The sequence below is a fragment of the Protopterus annectens genome, chromosome 17.part0 (assembly GCF_019279795.1).
Source record: "Protopterus annectens isolate FY-2018-M chromosome 17.part0, PAN1.0, whole genome shotgun sequence".
NCBI lineage: Eukaryota > Metazoa > Chordata > Ceratodontiformes > Protopteridae > Protopterus > Protopterus annectens.
Genome location: NC_056751.1, coordinates 642205724 through 642224470, shown reverse-complemented (window position 1 = coordinate 642224470; position 18747 = coordinate 642205724). Strand labels below are relative to the sequence as shown.

Sequence of the window (18747 nt, the reverse complement as noted above, 5' to 3'; positions counted from 1 at the left end):
GAATGTGATTGTAATTTATCCTTGAAGGTGAAATGCCAAGGTACCAGAGAAGACTATAAAGTGAATTCATCTTCTTGATATGCATGGCACAATTATTTTTGTACTTTTGTTTTTATTCGTACATGTTTATTGAGTTTTTGTTTTAGTAATGCCATTTCAGGGAAGACCTGAGGTGTACTTAAACTTCTACTTGTCATTGTTGTGGGTGGAACCCATTTTGCAGGAGCACTTCCTGTTTCTGTTCCAGATGCAGAGGTGGCCCAATGAAACCAGGAAGCAGATGGAGAGAGAAGGAGATAATGGAGTGGTGAAAGAAATGGAGGAGAAAGCAAATATTGAGACTAGAGAATGTCCGCACTATTCTGAGGAGGTGTTTCAAAGAAATCTGTTTGATGGAAATGAGTCAGTAAATGATGGATGTATAAGTATAACCCTCCAGTTGGAATGGTTGTGGGATGATTTCCTTATAGAAATGGTGATGCAAAGAGCCAAAAAATGAAGAAGATGTTTCCTGGGGAACACATTATGGAGAAAATACAAAAAGAGGATGCAGAGACAATCCTGAAGAATAGTAGTGAGATGGAAAACAAAACATATACAGAGAAAGTAAACAAAGGCAAAATGGGAGTAACAAAAAAGAAGGCAGAAGAAAATGAAAAAAATGGAAGTAAGTGGTAAGGATTCAGAATAAAGAAGATAAAGAAATAGACAGGTATGAAGTGTTGGATAATTTAATAGCTCCTTTGGGTATAAAAGCACACGAGGTAAGAACATTTACTGTTATTAACAAAGAGACATTTTGTCACATTATATTTGAGATTGTTTTCTCAATGGAAAATGTTCTTGGAGAATATAAAAAAGAAAGACTGTAACCAATGGAATCTGTATGTAATAAAATTATTTAACTGGGAAACTAATAAGAAAATGGATGTACAATTTCAAACAGAGGTGGAAAAAAAGACTTTGAAAAGACATTTGAAAATTTTAAGTAATGATGTACTGGGCATTGCAAAAGTTTATGATAAAAGGGGTTTATGGACTGGTGGATGGGATTATAATATTTTGTTTAAAAGAGAAATACAATAAACTATACATAGTCTAAGCATGATAAACATGGAGGGGAATAGAGATGTCATAAAATACTGAGGACAACCTAAAACTTTTTTTTTTGTGGAAAAGATAGATATTTGATATGTAACTGTGATGAAGTGATAAAAGAAAATGTTATATTTCTGGGGAAATGGGACATAATACAAGAAATGTGAACTGAAATGTCATAAATGTAACAAAATTGGATGTTTATGGATGGATTGCAAAAACGAAATATGAATAATGAAAAAGAAAAAGAAAGTGAAAAAATAGAAGTAGTAGAAATGGAAGAAAAATTAGATGGCAACAAAAATAATAAAGAGGACGTAGAAGAAGGTTCTAAAATAACTGATGAAAAAGACGTAAATTAGGAGGTAGTAAAAGAAAAAAAATAAAACTATATTCATAAAAGGGTAAAAGATAGAAAAGGAAAATTTAAAAGGATAAGTACAAAAGGAAAAAGAAAGGAAATGGGTGAAAAAGTATATGTATATAGCTAATAATTAGGGTTGTTATAATGGTTAAAGTGTTTGACTCTCAGACACAAGGAGAGTATTTGATTCTCACCTTTGAGATGGAAATTGGCTAGGGTTAGAAAGGTGTATTCAGAAAGCCAGTCTAGTAATTAGCTATGAACTTATAAAACCAAGAATTTAAGAAAAAAAATGTAAATTTTAGAGTGCTTTCTATAAATATGAGTAGTATTAACAATATGGATTTTGGAGTGGTGTAATATATACGATGTATACGGAATTATATTAGGAGACACAATTTTTAACAAATGAAAGATTACAAACAGAGAAACTATCAGAAGGAAAGACTATGGAATTTGGGAAATGAAGTATGTTCTGTGATAGCTGTATTCTGCAGAAATACAGTAAAGATATTAGATGCAACTTTAGCAAAAATGGGGGGATTAAGTATTATAGACTTAAAAAGGGGAAAAAAACAACTATGTAGAATTATAACAATATATGCTAATATGAATTCTAAAGCAGGGGATAGCTTATTTCATCAGATTTTAAACTATGCAGTGATAAATATGAATATTATAATAACAGAAGACTTTAAGTGGCATTTAAGAAACAAGCATAAAAAAGGAAATGATATAAGAAAACTTTTAGAAACTATTAGTGGTAAGTTAAAACTTTGTGATAAAAATTCATGGATGGACAAAAAGGGTATTTATAGAACGGAAAAGATTATTTGATAGTATCACAAGGTTTAGTTACAGGAGAAGAAGAGGAAGATGAAAAAAAGATTTTCTGATCATCTTGTAATATGGCTAGAGATAAAGGAAAATAAGGACTATATAAAAATAGATAAAAGAATAAAAAGGATAAATTAGAAAACATGGAAAGACAAAGGAAAGAGATCAGCAATACACTTATGGAAATATATTACTATGAGAACATTTTATAAAAAATGTCTGAATGGTGGATTATATTTAAGTAAAAATATAAAAAATGTTTTTTACAGTGGCAATATAAAATATAAAATATAAAAGAATATATAACAATGCATTGGAAGATTCAGATCATAATGACAGACATCACTTTGACAAAGAAAAAGAATTATATGAAAGAAATCAAGAAAATTTACAAGAATTGTTATATAAGCAAAGATTTTTTTAGAAGGAAAAAAGAGAAGTATCAAGTTACTTAAGTAGATTAGTAAATGAAGATGGTGGTGTAATGAGAGAAATAAAAAATGTAAAGGGAGAAATAGAAATAACTCAAGAAAAGGTTATGAAACGTGTAATACAATATGTACAACAAATCTTTGAAGAAAAAAGAAGGTAGTGAAAAACCATGGGAAGTAAAAGAAATTAACAGGAAAAAGAGAATAAAGGGTTGGAAAATGAGAGTTCTTTAAATGAACTAGATGAAGTATTAGGACAAGTAAATATAGATCCAGCTGCAGGACCAAATGGAATAAGGTATGAAACATATTAACATTAAAGGGATTGGCAAAAATATTTTTTAAAGATTTTGAATGAATGGTCAAATGAAAATTTCATGTATAAATAATTATATAGTTGAATACTTAAATTTGTATGGAAAAGGAAGAAATAAGACCATTAAAAGCTGAAGACTGATAGTACTGAAAAATAATGATTATAAGAGCTTTATGAAAATAACACAAAAGAGATTTGAAACTAAAATTGAAGATATTATGGAAGATAGTGTATATAGTATAAAGAGGAACAGTTGTCAAGAATTATTAATAATAAAGAAATTGCAGATGCTTTTATAAATAGGAAAGAAGAAGCAAAAATAATGATAGGAGACCTTAACAGGGTATTCGATACAACTGGACATGAAATCTTCTGGGTAATAATGAAAGAATATAAGTGAGAAAGTTAGGAAATTATGCATGTTGTCATTTAGTAATAATAAAGTAAAAATACTTGTAAATGGTCAGTTAAGCAAAACGGTACATGTGAAGAGTGGTGTAAGACAGGGATGTCCAATGAGCTGCACATTCTTTGTATTAGTTCTGAATGAGATAATATGTGAAATAAATTAAAAATTAAATAAAGGAAGTGGGGTGTAAGATAGGAATGTCCATTGAGCTGTACATTCATTGTATTAGGTATGAATGAGATAATATGTGAAATAATTTAAAAAATAAAGGAGGTGAGGTATATAACACCTGAAGGATTAAGAATTCCAGTTCTGTTAACATATGTAGATGACAACATAATAATTGCAAACAAAAAAAAAAAAAAAAGAAAAAGAAAATTTGGATAAAACAAGTAATAATATGCACAGATGAGTGTCTAGAGGTGATAGGGATGGCTTTAAATAAAAAAGTAAAGGTTTAGGTGATGTAGTAAGGATAAGAGTTATATTTTACAATGTATAACATTTTTGTGTTAGGTATAACATTTAGGAATAAAGAAGCAAGTAGAATTCAATGAGGAAAAAAAAAAACAACAGAAGTAAAACAACCCTGTCTTTTCTGGAGAACATATAAATCATCATTCAGAAAAAAGGCTTATTTGATAAATTCATTACTAATGGGGAAAAATAGCACACTTAGCAAGTGTATTTATGGGATTTAAAGCCTTCTTGTTTTAACCAAGCTCCACAAGTTTTGACAACCAGCCATTATTCTACTCTGACCTCCAGATCAATTTGAGGCATCAACTGTTTTAAACAAAAAAGTACGTGCTTGTTCTTGTTTTGTACATTTTACATTATTTTCACTGTATTACTGTATATTTCTGCACTGTAACTGTTTTTGATGCTTATTGCACTTTATTCTAGATATAGCATAGTCTAGATTCAGGTTTGCTGGAACTAGGTCTGTTTGTGTTATCTGAGCACTAAAATACAGCTGTCTTTTATTGGAGAATGCCCCCTTGCACCCTTGTGGCAGGAGGGAGCAGTTAAGGACCCATCCAATGTATGTTAGTTGGACAAGGGCTCAGTATAGAGCTTTCCAATTGGTTAATTGGTTTAAAAAGGGTTTGTATTAGCTGCTATATAAGCCCCACATGTGCAATTGTGGATAACCTTGGCAGTTACAGATGCAAACTTTTTAGCTAGTTAATTTTCCCTTAGTCAACTGCTTATGCTTTACTGGAGGTATATCATGGCTGTTACTCATTGCCTGGAGAAACTCTCAAAGAAGCCTTTGTGATTTCACACAAGTCCCATCCATTAAACCCATTGAAGTTTGGAATTTTTCACCTGTCCACCAACCTCAGCTGGTCACTTTTATTCTCTCCTTCTCACTGACCACATTATTACACCTTGCACTATGGAGGGACAATTTTACACCATTTCTCCAGCTGGCCTGGTCAAATTGGGCATCCTAAGACAATGTAGCAGTTGTCTCATGTACACAGACAACAACCAGCTACTCCTAATTCACACAAATTCAATATGTGAGAGATGCATCTATACTAAGAACCTAGAATCCAAGATCTCCCATTCACCAGTCAGTACACTGGACACAAAAGAGGTTGTCAGCCTACACACCTCATCTCCTTCAGCAACCAAACCACCAACACCTACCACCAACCACATGACCAATACCTAAACCTACATATGCTGAGGTCCTCAGCAGTAACCTATGTAAAGAACACAGACTTACAAATCACAAGCAAGTTTCACATAATATATCCTCAGTAGACCACAGTTCACATAAGGGCCCCTTGCACCTGTGACTCATAAAACCAGCCCATAAGGCATAGCACTACACCCAACATCCTAGTCATAAGTGACTCCATTGTGAGACACACAGATGTTCCACTCACGAGGATGGATAAGGAAAAGGTCATGGCTAGCTGCCTGTCAGGTACTAGGATCCACCATATCACACATGCACACAAGTCTCTCAACAACAAGTACTCTTATGACTCGGTCATAGTACATGTTGATTTGAATGACTTGAGATGTACCTCACTGGACTATATGAAGAGAGACATGATTGAACTCTCTGATTATGTGTCCCAGGCAGGTATGTGCCTAGCCTTAAGAAGCATACTACCTTCACCTAGGATGATGCTGCAATACAGACAGAAGATGATTGCCTTCAAAAACTGGCTAAGTTTCTGGTGTCATACAAAGGGGATCCAGCACCTGTCTGCCTGGAAGGATATGGTTGACAAACGTCAATGTTTTGCCAGAGATGGTCTTCATCTGTCACCCCTGAGATTTCAGTTACTGGCTAAGGCTCTTGCCACCCCTATAGTTCCTTTTTTAGGCAAGGTCACAAGAATAAAATTCCTGACAAAAAATATCCTCAAAAAACACCCGTAAGGTTATGCTGAAAAATGCTAGGAGTCTAAATCTGAAACTGCATGCTCTGGGAAGCAGTCTTCACCTTAGAAGATGCTGACATCTGGGTAGTCACAGAGACTTGGTTTAAGGCCATGGAAAGCAGTCTGGCCATACTGGGTTACAATGCCTTCCACACATTTAGATCACTAAATGAGAGTGGGAGATCTAAAGGAGGTGGAGTATCAATATTCATCAAAGATCAAAACACCTCCAGATTGGTTAAACAGAATGATTCCCTTGAACTACTCCAGGAACAATTAGCCATAGGCAAGATCCCTCTCCAAGTAACTGCCATCTAAAGGACCCCCTCAATTAACCCGGATACCCAAAATGCCTACCTGGATCTATTTGAGTCACTCAAGATACAACCAAATAACCTAGTTATGGGAAACTTTAATTACCCATCCATAGATTGGGCTAACTATACCTGTACTAATGCACTTGCCCAAAGGTTCTAGAACTTTGTAAACTCCAGTGCTCTGGACCAGTTGGTTGACATCTTACAAGGGACTCAATCATTCTGGATCTGGTGCTCACTAACATAGGTGACTGTTGCACCACCCCAAATGTGTTTCCCTGTCTGGTCAGGTCTGATCATAAGTTAGTCTTATTAGAAGCAACAATTACATCTGACCCACCCACAGCAGAAACTAGACTAAAAAACTTCTCCAAAGCCAATTAAAACCTATTATGAGACGGCACTAATAGCTTCATAGCTCTTGCCCCCACTGATGGCAAGGACACATATACTGGGATATACAATAATGCTTTGTATAAACATCTATACAATTGCATTGACTTAGCCGTACCAGAAAGGATTAAAGTAAGATCTTCAAAAAAAATGCAAACCTACCTGCTGGACATCCATCACAAGCAGGTTATACAATAAGAAAAAGAAATTGTATAACCAAGAGTAGGAAGATACAGTCTCATAATTAGAAGAACACAAAATGATTGTCACTCCCTTCTTTCCTAAAATAAGCAACTAAGACACCTTGTAAAACAATCCAAAGCTAATTACAAATCCAAATTAGCCTCCTTAGCAAAGGGTAACCATAAATCATTCTTTAGCTACATCAGTAACCTTCAAGGAAAAACTCAGATTTGCATAGAACTTGTTGTTAATGATACCACATATATTGAACCCATGGAAATCGCCAACCTACTAGCGAATAGGTTCAGTGAAAACTTTTCTCCCTTGTCCCACCAGATATATTCCAAAGCATCCCTACCACATCTGTTCCACCTCTTATCTCTAAGAAGCAGGTCTAAAATGCCCTTTCCAAAGCCAGAAACACAGCCTGTATGGGAACTTATAAAATCTCTGTGCATTCTTAATGGTTTAAAACATGAATTATCTGCACTGCTGGGCACTCTTTACAACCACAGCCTAAACACTGGCTATTTTTCACTTGCCGTTTTTCATACATCTCTAAACTGTTCTTTTATAACTTACTAGCTACACCCTCTGTTCATTTTAAAGCTATTTGTGTACCAAACTATCCTTTCTACTTTTCTAGCCCTAGCTCTACTCTATCTCTTCCCACCTTACTGTGCCCTTAAGTGTCTCTTATCTCTACTCTCCCCTCGAAGCATCTTAAATCTCCCACTGCTAAGCCTCTCACCTCCCTGCTACTCTTTCCGCCTGATACTCACCTGTTACCTCTCTATCTCACTGATTGTCTCTCTTGACACAGGGCTCCTTGTCTCATCCTGCTCCGTTCACCCTGCGGGCTCACTCCGCTCCCCTACCCTGCCCCCTATTCCCACCCGCCCCCACTACTCCTACACTTATTCCACCAAGACCACACCCCCTCTATCACTGCACCAATACCAGTGCTCACATCATTATCACAACACACCTTACACATCACTATATAATTAGTCACACCCACCTCTAATTAACTCTCTCATTCACACCCATCTCCACAGACATCACCATACCAAATCACCTCCCACACCACTCACTCTATCCCCTTACATTAACTCCACAATGCCAACATCCCACTTCCAACTCTATATTCAACTACTTCTCTTCCTCAACACTACTTCCTTCTCTTTTTACTACCTATCTTTTAACCTCTTATGAACAACCACTCTACGCCTCCACCCTCTTTCCCTCTAAACATACTTCTACACTACCTCTAGCCATTACTGCAATCTCTCTTAACATTACATCCACACCCAACTATACACTTCCCAAATGTCACAGACTAGCACCAATTAAATATAACAATCCCAATAATAAAAACCTACCGTACTACTATTATAAGTTACTTTACCACAAACATATCACATACCTTCACTCCCTACTAGATGGTGACATTCATCCAAACCCTGGTCCTAACCATACCTCTTCCACTCATAAATGTACTCTAATTGCCAGTACCTCCATAACTCCCTCCAAAACTGCAAACTCCCTCCTTATAGCACATCTTAATATACGCAGCGTTAATAATAAAATCCCACACCTCCATGCCCTCCTAGATGTCCACCACTTTGATATCCTGTGCCTATCTGAAACTTGGCTAAAACCCACAGTCAATGATAATGAAGTTACCCCTCCTGGTTATAATATCATTAGAAGAGACCGTACTGCCAAAAAGGGAGGAGGGGTCGCAATCCTCTATAAAACCAAATAAATGAAAAAACAGTGCCAGCAAATGTTCGAACTCCGTCCCAGCAGTTTATTGAAACAATGGTGAAGACAAATCAAATCAAGCACAAATTCTATTGTTAACGCTTTTTAAAAACTAGAATCACCCTGCGTTTTCGTCCTTGCATATAGGACTTCATCAGACAACACTTTAATTAATTGGTACGTTTATATTCAGTATATAAACATACCAATTAATTAAAGTGTTGTCTGATGAAGTCCTATATGCAAGGACGAAAACGCAGGGTGATTCTAGTTTTTAAAAAGCGTTAACAATAGAATTTGTGCTTGATTTGATTTGTCTTCACCATTGTTTCAATAAACTGCTGGGACGGAGTTCGAACGTTTGCTGGCACTGTTTTTTCATTTATTTGTTTTTTCGAGTGCTGATACCTGGTTTGGAGATTATCTCTATAAAACCAAACTACAAATCAGCACCATAGATCTTAACCCACCTTTAGACAATTCAGCTGAATTACTTATCACTAAACTCCAGGTCAACCCTAATAAAGCTATTAATGTCATCTGTTTATACCTACCACCAGGAAATAATATTAATACCCTCGAAAATATCCTAAATTGGTGTTCTATTAACCTCCCACATGAAACAATAATCTTAGGAGACTTTAACATTGACTGGCTGTCCTGTAACAGTAGTAACCCTTCCACCCATATTAACTTATATGGCTTTACTCAAACCATTAACTCCTCTACTAGAACTCACAAACCCACCAACAAAGAAACTACCTTGGACTGGATACTTTTTCAAACCTATGATGTAGGGATCTTCCCAGATGATCTAACTGACCACTCCCTAACCTACTTTATCAGATCTAAAACCAACCCCACTCATTCCAACATTGCCAGGACTGTTCGCTGCAAAAAACAATTTAACCATGATCTATTTCTGACAGAACTTAAACAATGTAATTGGTCTCCACTAAAACATCTTCCACTTGATGAAGCAGTAGCCTATTTTAATACCACATTCTTATCCATCCTGAACCACCATGCCCCATTATGCTCTATTAGATGCAAAGCTAAACCAGCACCCTGGCTCTCAAATACTACTAGGCATAAAATCCATCTGAGAAACAAAGCCTGGGCTAAATGGTGTGCTACTAAAAACCCATTAGATCATTTAATTTTTAAACAACTAAGAAATAATACTAAAACAGCCATAGTGCTAGATAAAAAGAACTACTACCTCCAAATACAGCAAAGCCATCTTAATAAGCCTCAAATGTTTTGGAACAGCATTAACAAACTTCTGCACCCAGGTCAATCTACCTCCCCTAACCCTCTAGGCTCTAACCCAGATAATCCCATTCAAACTGCCAACTCCTTTAATTAATTCTTTCCCAATACCATCCAATCTCTTGCTAGCCATCTTTCACCAGACACATCAAATCTGCCTAACTCACCTTTAAATCCTCCTCCATCCTTTCAATTTCAACCAGTGCCTACTTCTACTATATGCTCTCTTCTACTAAAACTGAAACCTTCCACCCCTTCTGCTGACCAACTCTAAGCAGAATACCTTCAAATTGGTGCCAGACTTGACTTGCGGATATGCAGCAGTCCCATCAAGGTGGAGTCTGTGATTGATTTGTATGCCAGGCAGAGGTCACCTCCATGGAGTCTGTAGGAGACTGTGTAGAGGGACAGGGCCTTTAGCCTATCTGTGTACGGTAGATGTTTGAGGCCCTGGATTCTCCTGGTGAGAACCTCTGTGGTCTCTCCAGCTGCTGCATGTGCTTTGTGAGGTACATGATAGTACAATGAAAGGAAGAGTGATACCTGCAATTCTCTAAACACTCACATAAAAAGCCTTCTTCAAACTTATCTTACTGAATGGCAGGCAAGATAGCTGTTGTTATAGCCACATAACCTTAAAAAAGAGCAAGCAAACACTCTTGGCTTATCGATTGTTTCTCTTCTGAGCAGTATAATAATAGGGCCGAAATCCAAAGGAATTGTCCATTATTTACAACATAGTCATTAATAAATTATACACCACTCCATATTAGGCAAACAGAATTAAACTAGATGCTGTTGCATGAGATTGACTAGCATTAAGTCCTTTACTGTTAGCACTAGGCACATTACTATAAAATGTTAATGATTTACCTGTCCCTTTATATTTATTTAACTAAAGTATTGCATAGTCCCTTAACAGACTTGTAGGCTCCCACAGCTGCTGCAAGGGTCTTAATATTTGTCTCAAGTACTGTAAGTAGAAGAAGGATCACACTTGTGTCAGCAGGGATCTGGTTAGTTCCAAAAGCATGACACCTGTGTCAGCAAGTATCCACATAGTCTCAGAAGGATAATCACTGTGTTAGCAGGGATCCACCTTGTAGCAGAAGGAAAATATCTACGCCAGTAGGGGTCTAGTAAATAGCACCATTGTCAGCAGAGAAACAATTAGTCCCAGAAGGATAACATCTGCTTCAGAAAATATCCTGTTTGTGGCAGTAGAATAATACCTATGTCAGTAGGAATTAATTTAACATCAAAAAAATAATACCCATGTCAGCAGTGATCCAGTTAGCAGCAGAAGTATGACATCTATGTTAGAAGAGTTTCAGTTACTAGCAGAAGGATAATACCTGCGTTAGCAGAGATCCATTTAGTATCAGAAGAATAGTACCTGTACAAGTGGGAATCCGATTAATTCCAAAACAATAACAACTGCATTAGTAGCAGAAGGCTAACATCTGTGTCAGCAGAGATCGAGTTTGTTCTAGAAGGATAACACAAGTATCAGCAAGGATGAGTTAGGCCAAGAAGGATAGCGCATGCTTCAGCAGTGATCCAGTTAGTAGTAGAAGGATAACACCTGTGTCAGCAGAGATCAGGTTAGTTCTATAAAGATAAAACCAGTGTCAGCAGGTATTAGTTAGGCCCAGAAGGATAGCATTTGTTTCAGCAAAAATTCATTTAGTGGCAGAAGGATAACACCTGTGTCAACAGGAGTCCAGTAATTAGCAGAAGAATAATACTGTGTCATCAGGATCCACTTAGGGCCAGAAGGAAATATTTAGGTCAGTAACGATCTGGTTATCGCCAGAAATATTAGATCAATTTCAGCAGGGACCCAGTTCGTTTAGGGAGGATAATACCTATTTTATCAGGGATCCATATAGTACCAGATCAATAATGCCTGTATCAGCAGTTATTTATTCATTTGCTGCTAAATGAATACATATCTATGTAAGCAAATATTAATTAAGCAGCAAAAAATAAATAAATAAATGAAAATAAAACTCATGTCAGCAGAGATCTGGTTAGTAGCAAAAATAATACCTCTGTCAGCAGAGATCCATTTAGCACCAGAAAGATAATACCTACATCAGCAGGGATCCAATTAATACCAGAAGGATAACAGCTGTGTTAGCAAGGATCCTATTAGCACCAAAACTAAAACACCGGCGGCAGCAGAGATCCAGTTAGTACAAAAAGGTTAATACCTATGTCAGAAAGGATCCATTTAGTACCAGAATGATAATGCCTGTGTCAGCAGGAATTCATTTAGTAGCAGAAGGATAACACCTATCTCAAAAGGAATCCAGTTAGTAGCAGCAGGACAATGCCTATGTCTGCCACTATTCACTTAGCAGCAAAACATTAATACTTATGTCGGCTGGGATCCAGTCAGTTCCAGGAGGATAATACTTGTTTTAACATTGATCTGGTTAGTGGCAAAAAGATAATACCTGTGTTAGCAGACATCTATTTAGCAACAGAAAGATAGTGCCAATGGCAATAGCGATCCAAATAATACCAGAAGGATAATATCTATGCCAGCAGAGATCCAGTTAGTGTCAAAAGAATAATACCTGTGTCAGTGAAGATCCAGTTAGTACCAAAAGGATAATACCTGTGTCAGCAGGGATCCAGTTAGTACCAAAAGGAAAACACCTGAGTCAGCAAAGATCCAGTTAGCACCAAAAGGGAAACACCTGTATCAGCAGGGATCTAGTTAGTAACACCTGTATTAGCAGGGATCTAGTTAGTAACAGAAGGATAACACCTGTGTTAGCAGGGACCCATTTAGTACCAAATGGGAAACGCCACAGCATGGACAACCTAATTTCATACCCTTGTTTAGCTTTATTGACTTAAAAAAAACAGATTCTAGTTTAACATACGAGAATGGATTTTTTATAAAGATGATTAATAAGAGATATAAAATTACTTTGAAAGTTATATAGTTTAATACTTCAGTTAAGTAAGACCAATTTACTAAAATGAAGGCTTTATCAGAGACTAGGAAACTCCATAACAGGACAAAATGATACTTTTTTATGTAAAATGCCATACAACAGAAGACTAAGGGCTACTGATCTGTCAAACTACAGGTCATGGGTGTCAAAGCAATAGAGACCCTAAACTTTAAATGAAATCCTAAACTGTGTCTTCAGCTGCAGGATCATCTGTTGAAAGTGGAAGTGAGCAGTTGCCAATAACTTCATTGTGTGTGCGTGCATAACTAGGCATGTATAGATATGCATGTATGCAAATGTGTGCTAGTGTGTGCATGCAGCTGTGTGAGTGTATGTGCACCTGAGTATATGTGCGTGATTATGCATTGTTGTTAAATGCCAGTTTATGTTACAATACCTAGAAGATATGGCTTACGAGTAATGTGCCCATGTGTGTCATGAGGGAAGACAGGAATTCACTGAAATCTTAAAATGTACTTATTACCACCCCAGCTAGCAGGGTCCATACATTGAAGGCCAATCCCTACTCACTCATAGGATTATGTTAAAAAGTAGTGAAACTTTTTCTTTGGAAAGAGCAAGAATGTGCTTTCAGTTTGCTGAAGTCATGGTAGCCCTTCCGGACCTTCCTTTATAGAAAAATGACACTTCAGACTTTGGATGGCAGACCATGTTCTTATTACATATGAATGCTGTACTACTAAAATACACCAAGTACCAAGATTGACATTCATAATATAATGGGCATCCTGGGGGAAGTACTCCATCTGATCATTCAGGCCATACAACATCACCTTAGAATTCAGAGTTGTGAGGTCACACAGCAGAGACTAAACAGCTCTCAAATGATAGGTGTGATGCTGGCAGTAATCAGCCAGATATTTTCTGTAGTATTTATGGATTTGTGTGGAACAACTTGGAATATTTTAATGTGTGGCAACTTGTCCACGGCCATCAGACCTCACAATTGCAACGGCTTGATGGGGGCTAGGCATACCTCTCCACTGTACTTGATTTTGACTCATAATTTCGTTCTCTTCTTCTCTCTCCTAATTCTGAGTAAAATGGTAATTTGGACAGAAACCATGGTGGATTTCTCCCAATAAATACTGATAATAATTAAAGTTACAGACATAGTTTGCTTTAGAAAATGAATGTTATTTCACATTCTCATATTCTGTCAGCTCCTCATGTTAACACTACTAATAAAGTGTCCATGATTATTTTTGGATTTTCTGTCAATTCTTTCCGGAGGTAAGAGGTTGAGAGCTATAGGCTTGTGGTTGGTTGCATGAAAATAACTCAAACTCTTGTAATTTACTCAGTTTTGCTCTCTGAATTTGCAGAATGTGTGTGCATTTGTCAGATATAAGCTGGCTTACTTAACATGGCACCTGAAATGCATAGAGCATGTATCTGTATCTCTGGAGGAAAATGACTAGCTGCCTGCTGTTGCTTGATTGCTATTGCGGTTTTGCAGGACTAATATGATTTGTATGAAGTGTACATAGAAGTGTTTATAACTGCAAGACTGAGGTTGTCTGTTTGACTCCTGTCACTTGCTCAGTTTACAATCATTTCTCAAAAAAGTGTGCACCACAGAATATCCAGACCTTCAGAGATTTTTTTTTTTTTTTTGGTGGGGTGGTGCTGGTGTTCCCCCCATACCAAGGCTGTATAACTGGATTTTGAAAAGGGCTTGGTAGTGGCCAATGCCCTGAACCTCACCTAGTCTAAAACCAGATTTGCTCAGAGTTGCACACATAATCTGGTCATTGTAGGTTATGTGGGGATCTGAGGGCGCTGTCATTATTTCTTTAACTTTACTCTCAAAACTCAGAGGATACTATCTTATGTTGGACTGGCAACAAAGCGATCATTATTTCTTTAGCTTTTCTCACAAAGTTCAGAAGGCTGCACAGAGTGACAATAAAAGTAAGTTGGAAACACTATTGTAATTATTTTCTTTTCATTTTCTCACAATTGAAAAGCAGATAAATATACAGGTGGCTATCTTTTAGGGGAGGGTAAAGAAGCATTCTGTGTGATAGCATATATATATTTTTTCATTTATGTCCAAGTTTGACCCAGTATTTGGCTATCTTTTGCAGTTAGGAGTGAGGAAGCATGATGCATATGGCCACAGTAACATGAAAAATATGACTCTGGCCATTTGTCCCTTAATTTTCATCCCAATGTAATGCTAGATGGGGATACACAGAAAGTTAGTATATCTTTTGAGGTGACATAGGAAGACAGGTACTATTTCCAGATATGATTTACATATCATTGCAAACATTTGTCTTCAATGTTAATTATGCACTCCTATTTAGTTAATGTTGAGTATTAAGCTTTGGATGCAACTCATTTCTTTCTTGAAATAAAAAGATACAGTTAGATGTTTTCCTTATATATGATTTTTTGTTCAGGCCATCATTAAATCAAAAGGTTGGAAAAAAAGCTCTAAAATGCATCTCAGAGTATCTGTAACCCCCTGGCTTCTAGTGTCTTGTGTCCGCTAACTTACTTTAATTTTTACAGTGTAGTCTTGGTCAACTAGGATGTGTTGAAAGGATTCAGAGAAAACCAAAGTTGAAGAGCAAGGCTAAATTTTTACATTAATCATGATTTCTGTTCAGGCCATCACTGGATGAAAATGTTGTTTAAAGCACTGTAAATGTATCTCCGCATCTAGAACTCACATAGCTTTTGAGAGCTGCCAAACCTAATACAGTTATTTCCACTGCTGTTATTATCCTGTAGTCTTAGTCAGTTAGGATGAGTTGAAAGGATGCTGGGAAAAAAAAAAAAACAAAGCTGAAGGGTAAAGCTAAACGTCTTTCATTGATTATAACTTTTCTTCATCCAATCATTGGATGAAAAGGTTATTTAAAAATAAAAAAATCTAAAATGCATTTCACAACGGCTAGAAACCCACAAGGTTTCTATCTCCTTGCAGATCCCAGACCCCCAGCTTAATGGAGTTATTTCCTTCACAGCTAACAGAGTGCAGTCTTGCTTATATAGGACATGTTGAATAAATGGATAACTGTAGAAAAAAACTAAAAAAATAAGATAAACTGTGAGAAAAAGGAAGAAAAAAGTAGTTTGAATAGTGAAACTAGGCCAGAATGGGTTGGACAGTGTGTTGGAGGGGCATCATAGAGCATTTTTCTCCTAAGACTCCAGTTTACCTAAGACCAGCCCTGCTGTGACAGGTATGCTTACATGAGATGTTCTGTTATCAATTTCCCTAAATGATGTTGCACTACATAAAACAAAACAAAACATAACGAAAGTGGAATTAACAAGTAGTCATGTCCTGAAAATGTAATGTTATCTTAACACAGGATAGAGTTATTATCATTTGAAGCTGAGTGTAATTAATGCAAGTTGGGAGGGTGGACTAATGCTTAAGGTGTTTGTCTTACAAACACAAGGTGCAGGGTTTGAGTCTCACAAGGGATAACTGGCTAGGCTTAAAATGGCTCGCAAGGGCAGTTAGCTTAGTACTAATCTATGAACCTATGAACCTAAAAATGGCCATTGTAAATTAACTGATTGCAGCTTTTACAATCACCTGCAAAGAAATGTGTAACTTGTCATTTCTCTTCACTGTAAAATAAAGAAAAGTTATCAAAACATAAATATATAATGTTGGCATGATTTTAGCCCTAAAGCAAGTATGTGCATCTGTATAAAAGTGCAAAAATTGAGAAGAGCAGTCACTATTATGTGGACAGACTGGATGAAAGTGTGCAGCAGTTAAGGGGTTACAAACCATAAAGTTAATAACATTTTTAAAAAAAAAATCACTCCCACTCCGTATGGATTTGTGCCAGACAGAACATTTATATCAAAGAATACAAGTATTAAAGTACAAAGCTAAAAGGTATATTTGTGTGTGTGTGTGTGTGTGTGTGTGTGTGTGTGTGTGTGTGTGTGTGTGTGTGTGTGGATTTGTGTTAGCCACTTTTCTTCCCTTAAAGTTTTTTTGATTGTGACACAGCATTTAGTATTGTTGCTTCACAGTGCTTTGTTGACCAGTTCAGTTCTCAGCTGGCGAGCCTTCTGTGGAGAGTTTGCAAATTCTTCCTGTACATGGGTATTTGTCAGGTGCATCAGTTTCTTTGTATATCCTAAAGACATGCCATGGAAGAATTGATCCTTCTCCCAACTGTCTATCACTGTGCATATCTGCATGTGTATGTGATGTGTGTCTATTTATTTGTGAACTTCCTATGACAATATTGCTAGTTATATAATGCCTACCCTTCCAACAAAATTTCAAAATCCACAGCTGATTTTTCAACAACTATCAAGCTATGAAAAAGAGAGAAAAATGCCACAAAAATGGTGCTATTCATACTAACCATCATTTACCCCCATATCTTTGGCATCCTCTCATGGTTGCATTAATTGATGCTATCTTGTGCATAATTGGTTACTCTAATGCATGTATATTTAGCAAGGCAGGGTATCCTCCATGATTTTGTGTATAGCAGGTGGCACAGGGATTACACAAACCCAAATTCTGCAAGCTGCAAGACAGTCATTTTTTATCTTTGACCAATCAGACCCAATCACAGATACTTGTGATTCCATCATGCGATCAAGTAGCTTAATATTCTAGAAAAGGATTCCTGGTGTTGAGCAATTATCAGAATGTTTTTTTTTTCTCTCTTCTCCGGTATATTTGAAAAATTAGTGCTGCAATGGCTTTGCTGGGATTACAGCACTAGAACTGTCATTATTACTTTTGTAAATGACATCATGTGAAACCATAATAATGGCATTGTTTTTGGAGCTGAATTTTTTAATTATCCAAAGGATGTCTTATTTCTATAACCCAAGATGTTTACATGCAAGTTTGCATTATATTTCATTGCTAAAGTAATAGAAGGAGTGAAAAGTAATAATGCAAATTTTGGTTGCAAAGTGTGTGTGTGTGTGTGTGTGTGTGTGTGTGTGTGTGTGTGTGTGTGTGTGTGTGTGTGTGTGTGTGTGTGTGTATATGTATATGTCTGTAATCTGTTCTTTTAACTGAACTTAGAAGCCAAAATTTGGCAAACAATGCAGAAGGACAAACACAGTGGCTTTTGCCTATTCCTGACTATACCCCAGGTAGCCCAATGTATACTTTTTATAATAAATCTGGAAATAGCCAAGCTATCTTTACTATATTCATATCCACAATATAAAGTGTACAGTGGGTTGTCAGAACTATGACCAAGAAAAATCTAAAACCATAGAGTCCATGATATACAAAAATTACAATTGTTGGTCACCACTGTGTAGCTTAAGAATCACAGTGCCAAGTACCACACTGAAGCCATTGCTTAATATTGTCTGTTAATCCATCCCATATCCTTTCCTGTAATAATCCAGGTTCCTAGCATTCAGGCTGTCTTTGTGAACAGTATTCTCAAAGGCTATTAACGTGAAAATATTTTTTCATTCACACTTGGAATAGTTTGAACAAAGGCAGTAGCATAATTTATAAATTTGATATGAAATTTCTGTGGAATTATTCTAAATACAATTCCATTTGTCAGTATATACAGTACACATCATAGATATGCTTATTTTATCATAGTCAAAAAAAAAGGAAAAATGCCCTTTTCATGTCTCTAAATGCCCTTCTGGACCTTTGCCCCCTCCCCTGCCTCAGCCTTCGGCATCTTCTGGCACCTCTGCTATAGGTTCCATTTCTGTGTACTTACTTATACCCAGGAATCTTTGGAAGTTGAAAGAAGTGATACAGAAATATATGGTAAAAAGTCAGGAAAGCTAAGGAAAATGTTTGAGAAGGTATCAATCACAGTCTTGTGGAAACAGAGTTGTTAAGGAAATTGCGAAGCCCAGCTCAACCAGAAAACAGAAAAGTTCTTGTGTTATTTGCTGCATCAATAAGACTTCTCAACTTTTCTTTAAAAACATATGAAAAGGCATTGTCTTCTTATATGGCAGATTTGTTAAC

The 18747-nt window shown here is 36.5% G+C and overlaps 1 protein-coding gene across 1 annotated transcript in view; it reads right to left on the bottom strand.

The window, feature by feature from the left end:
* The window catches only part of LOC122791261, a 90773-nt gene that overhangs the window by 14119 nt on the left and 57907 nt on the right, over positions 1-18747 (bottom strand). The gene's annotated exons all lie outside the window — the stretch shown is intronic.